The sequence below is a fragment of the Nothobranchius furzeri genome, chromosome 1, assembly GCF_043380555.1.
Source record: "Nothobranchius furzeri strain GRZ-AD chromosome 1, NfurGRZ-RIMD1, whole genome shotgun sequence".
NCBI lineage: Eukaryota > Metazoa > Chordata > Actinopteri > Cyprinodontiformes > Nothobranchiidae > Nothobranchius > Nothobranchius furzeri.
Window position 1 is genome coordinate 76,954,958 of NC_091741.1, and position 5,834 is coordinate 76,960,791.

At 41.7% G+C, this 5,834-nt stretch overlaps 1 long non-coding RNA gene across 1 annotated transcript; it reads right to left on the reverse strand.

Annotated features, from left to right (window-relative positions):
• Positions 1-3,399: 3,399 nt before the first annotated feature.
• LOC129162906 (uncharacterized) lies at positions 3,400-3,732 on the reverse strand. The gene is made up of 3 exons (XR_011521279.1): positions 3,668-3,732; positions 3,537-3,594; positions 3,400-3,462 (listed from the first exon to the last, which is right to left on the reverse strand). It is a non-coding gene; the product is annotated as an uncharacterized lncRNA (long non-coding RNA).
• Positions 3,733-5,834: the final 2,102 nt, after the last annotated feature.

Sequence of the window (5,834 nt, forward strand, 5' to 3'; positions counted from 1 at the left end):
TGTTACACAAAAAAGTAAAATAACTTAACGTCTAGAAGAACCACAAACTGGCTTTGTATAAAAGATGGAATTTAATACACAAAAACCAGGGGCTTTTAAACACTATAACAAAAAGAGGAAAGTATTTTTACTTCAGGGTCTAAAGGCCAAAACAACCCCCCCAGCTAAAACAAAATGCAATACTTCTCAAATGATAAAAGAAAAATCAATGCATAAGCTGCAGTGGCTGTCCACAAAACAAGAGAAAAATGTATCAAATAAAACGGCAGAGAACCCCTACCAAACCTCAACTAACAAAATAATAAGCTAAATCACACACCAATTCAAACCAGTATCCACTAAATAACACAGTAGCTTATGCCACACAGGTTTTAATGCCTTCACTTTCACAATCACAATCTGTGCCCAGGGGTAAGGGGCTACAGCACTGGCTGGCTGGAGCTTTTATGCAGGTCCACTGATGACGATCAAGTGATCCCAGCTGTGCACCAGGGTGTGGCAGCAGATCTGCAAACAGACACAAAACAGGAAGCTCTCTAGAGAGCCCCTACAGGTCAGTGGACGTAACAAACCTAAACAAAACTTTACTTTTCTTTACTTTTTCTTGACTGGACTTGACTATAGATGACTTTACAAGACTTGACTTACCGTTTTTATGAATGTTTATTTACTAAAATAAACATTTCCATACAATTTGTTAAATTATACTCCAGTGAGCAAAACACGTAGCCCAGTGAACTAGATGAATCAGGAGCAGATAGATGTATTTAAGTCCTTTATTTAAAATTTATTATTTGTTTAGAAAAGGATGTACTTTTGCCTTCTTCAACAGTGGACTTGTCTTGATTTACCGACACCCGTTGCAGTAAGTCACGTTATTCGCTGTCCAGTAGCATGCAGAGATTTTTTGAAAGACAACGGTAGAACCCGCCCTACGACCGAGAGTCGTCAATGGACTGCTGCAAGATTAAACAATATATTTATTTTTTCTGGCTTGCCAGGCTACAAAACACCTCCATAGATTTGCATAACATTACACACAGTGATTTGTAAAACTCTACACACATTTTCAAGTCTTAATCCCTTCTTTCCACCGGAGCCGTCAGCAGCAAGTTACTGTCTGCAGCAGCACGTCATCGCTGCTGATAGGAACCGCTGTGGTCAACAGAACCTTTTCCACCGGAGCCGTCAGCAGCGCGAGTCGGTCGCGTCCCAGGAGCAGCATGTCGCAGCCCTTAAAGCGCCAGTTCTATTTTCTACGCGCCACGCCTCTGAAACGGGTCAAGTTCGACAATTTTTTGGGGGAGGAAAGACAGGAAATCGCATGCGGAAACGGAGCAAAGCTCCTGAGATTTTCAGAATAAAGAAACGTACTGCCTTCCGGTTGCTTTACTTTAAAAACGTTACTAACTGTGTGGCCCCGTGAGAAGTTGTCACCTAGCGGTCTCCTTTGTTTTTCAGGTCCGTATTGGCGATTATAACATGGACAGAACATAAAACACCAACCTTTTGGAGCCATGTTGCAATTTTCTCCTGCTTGTTGTGTTTACTGACGAAGTCACTCGTGTGACTTTGTGCTCTGTCAGTGACAGCTGCTCCCCTGCTGCTACGCGTCTCATGGGAAGGGCCATGCATCAGCTTACGCGAGCAAGATGTGCTGCTGCAGTTACGTGCTGCTAACGGCTCCGGTGGAAAGAAGGGGTAAGACACAAATAAGGATTGCAAGGCTACTTCCTCAATGAGGCCCACCACATGTGTTCTGGACCCTATTCCCACAAGGGTTTTTAAACAATTTTTTTGATTCTTTTAAAGATGATATTTTAACTCTGATGAATTGCTCGCTTCAGACAGGGGTCTTTCCTGCTGCTTTTAAACGGGCGGTGGTGAGACCCCTGTTGAAGAAGAACAATTTAGATTTTAATGATTTAAACAACTTCTGACCGGTGTCCAACTTGCCATTTTAAGCAAAATTTTAGAAAAGCTTGTGTTCAATCAAATTAAAGAAGTGGTAATGCCCCCCTCAGAGTCTTACTCCACCCACGTATCAATTTTAAAAACTGCAACGTTAGTAGGCGTTGCCTGGAGGACCGAGAGGGCGGAGCCGCGGCAGTGACGAAGACGATGGCTAACTAGACTATGTTTATGTTTATGTGCTTAGCAGACGCTTTTTCCCAAAGCGACGTACAATTATTTTTTTTAACCTATAGGGCATGTTGTGACTATGCTAGCTTCCTTCACTCTGAGCAGTTATTAGAAGTGGAGGACGTTTCTTCCCCTCCTTACCCAGACACTCAAGAAGAAAGGGACCAAGTCTATTTGGAGGAGACAAGCGGACCTGAGCCTTATTGTTTTGAGCTTGTGAGTTGCCTGAAACTACCGGAACCGACCCAACAGAAACAGCTCTGAATGGTATGTAGCCGTTAGCCATAGCATTGGATTAGCTGCAGGGTTTGTCTCCACGGTCCTAGAGAGCTAGTATTCAGCATGTTTTAGAGGTTTATCTGCTTCAACACACCTGGTTTTAATCAGCAACAAATGGCTGAGCTGCTTAACAGCTAATCTAACCTTTTAAAGCAGGAAAACCACTGAAATGTGCTGGATAGCAGCTCTCCAGGAGCCCTGGGCTTAAGTTAGTCTGCTGCATAGAAAGTTATGAAACTACCCCATGAGAAAATTATTCTGTAATGTGTTCAGCCCACTAAAGCTGCCCTGATTTCATTATTTATTTACTGATACCAGCTGCTCTCTTGGTCGTAGGTGATCCTCTGGTGTCTGCAGCTGGTCTCCTCTGCTGGTGTCGTCAGGATCAGGAGCTTCCAGAAGAATGTGCCTTTCAATGACTCTTTCCCCCTTATTTGTTATATTAATTAAATAAATCTCAATTTATATATTTCCTGTTTTTGTTCATGTCCATAAATACTTAAACATGCTTGAAATTAAAATGAGCTTTTAACAGTGAGGTGCTAGTTTAATTCATCACAATAGAGCTAGTTAAACATGCAACAATGTCATAATTCAATTAATGTAATTTATAAATATCCATTAAAATATCAAAACTGGAATCAAAATGAGATATTTGGCAGCAGAAAAAACTTGTCAAATGCAATATTTATTATAATAATTGTGGGCAGACAAGAGAGACAGCTGATGGAGGTTCTCAGTCATCGAAGGATGGCTGAAGGCTTTCCAGGAACAGGAGATGTGGTGTTGTCTCTTCTCTCTCTATTCTGCCAGAAGAGCTGATAGGTTACAGGTGTGTGAGGACATCCTCATGCTGTCACAACCAGATGACATGAGTTATCGGGTGATCAGCCAGGCTAATGATGAGATGCAGAAAGAAAACAAATCCAGGACAGTGTACAGTAATAACAATAATATGTGGTGTTGCTCACCTTATGTGCTCTTATAGAGTATTAACGTGTGCCTGCCTCATGGTGTAGAGTCCATATTTTGCTGAGTGTCCTGCAATAATGCAAGTTATTAGTTAAATTACTTTTGATAGCAAAAACAAAATATTTAATGTAAAAGTTATTTACCAGGTGAATCAGCTCACACGTCACCACCAAGTGTCACAGGGCCAGAATCAGTAGCCTCCTTCATGATGTAATCACATACTTATTTAATTGTTAATATCTTAAAAATTCTGAAATGTTTTAATTTTTTTTACCTTGAACAGTTCACTGAGCTTGCACTGTCACTGAGGTGGACGCTGGAATCAACAGCAGACACCTCACATCTTGGTCTTTTCAGGGGTGTGGATGCTGCTCTGGGACCTTCTGGAAGATGAATTTCCGTCATGGTCCCTGTGTCACAAGACACACTGCGGCTGTGAGCTCTATTCTGGCTGGCTATGTAAAAAACAAAGAAGTAGCACATTTATAAATGTTTAAAAGAGCATAAAATCATGTGTAACAATAATCTGTAAAACAAATTAAAACTAGAAGGTAATAATAAAATGTTTACATAGAAGATTATTAAAAATAATTCACCTTTGCTATGGGTAAGGCTTCACGCCAGGCTGGGCAAGTGCATTCTTGCAGCTAAATCAGTCTGACAGCCAGTGTCTTGGGTAGATTTAGTCTGAAAAAAAAATAGAAGCACATTGTTGTTGTTTATAAAGTCAGATAATATACAAAAGAAACTGTCCTATATAGGCGCTTTATAACATTCATAGTGTTTGATCGTTATTATAACGTAAAAGTCAGACACATATGATGTGGAGAGCCTGAAATGCAACCTCCTGAACAGAATTCCTCACGGAACCGGGTCACAAGCTGGATTTCACGCTGTAATGATGTCTGTCAACTAGTTATGCATTAGTTAGTCACTGTTGCAGAAATACCGACTGACACAAAAACAACCCGAATTTTCTCCGAGCAGTAGAAGTCATGTGGACCGTTTTGTCGGCCAGGGCTTCGAGACATGTTCCGATTCGCCGCAGATTCTAACCATTCCGTTCCACATTTTGTGAACTTGACAAATCTGCTCGAAGGCAGCGCAGGCTGATATTAGCTAAATGGAGTGAACCACGTCTCTCAAACTTTGCATTTAGGTAGGGAATTGTCTTTAGAAGATGTTAAAACTTGTATTTAGCTTACTCACCTCAGACTGGAGCCCGCCATGGTGGGGGAGCAGAGTCGGTGGGCTGCATCTAAATCGCGGAAGAGCCACGGTGGGCACAGCCTCCCTCTTCAAACGGAGATGTGCAGAATCGCGGGTAAAATGCTGGTTGCAAACTACAGCACCAGGCGGGAGCGGAATTTTTTCCAGACACCGATTGCGCGCAACCACTGGGGCCTAATTTCTAAGTCCAGCGGAAAGGAGTGCAACCCCACAGAGTCACCGCAACCACAGTACACTACACCTTCTCACCATACTAACACGATATGGAGCACTAAACCCGAACTACTTTCCTAATAACACTAACAGCCAAACACTAACTGAACTACAACATCCAACAGCCAAACTAACACTAAATAAGTATGTGTAACACTAAAAGCTATGCTAAAGACTAGGATATGCTAATGCTGAACTACTGCTAACCTCCTACACTCGCTTGCAAATCCAACTACCAACTCGCCACAAGGCGTGCCCGAGACTCTCGTTGCTTTTATAACTTTGACACAGAGCTGCTACGTAGCACTCTACTGGTTTACGTAGTATCTTACTCTTTAGCCATTGGCGAAAATTTATTCAAAATGACTCAAATTCTATGTTTTAAGCTGAAGGTGGTGCTATGGTATTTAGGCAGAATTTTTAATTGTTAAAGAAAATGCACCAAAATGCTAAAATAATGAATACACACATTCTTTCCAGAACTGCGCTGCTCTGGGCGGCTGCATGTTGGAGTAGCTCTGTTGACTATATGTAAGTTTTGCCTTTCTTGGACATTTTTTCTTCTGGTTTCTCAAGAAAAACTGTATTTTTTTGGACACTTTAATTTTCTGTTTCTGGTGCTGTGAAGCTTGGAGGATTTTTACCGCTATTTTTAAGCTTTTTTTCACTTTTTGAGCATTTGTTATGATGCGTAACCATGGCAACAAGCTGGTTTACAATCAGGAGCAGCTGATTAACATTGGAAAGGCTGAAATAATATGTCAACTGAAGCAACAAATCCCAAATGAGCTAAAAACGCACAAAGCGTGGGTGCAGAGCGGGAGCAAAACAGAGACAAAGAGGAAATTCAAACCATCTCTTCCATCGATCATAATGGGCAATGTGAGATCACTGGCCAACAAGATGGAGGAACTACAAGCCCTTTCAAGGACTCAGCCAGAGTTTCGGCAGTTTCGGAACCGCTGGAAGAGATAATGCAAAGAAGGATTCTCCAGAGC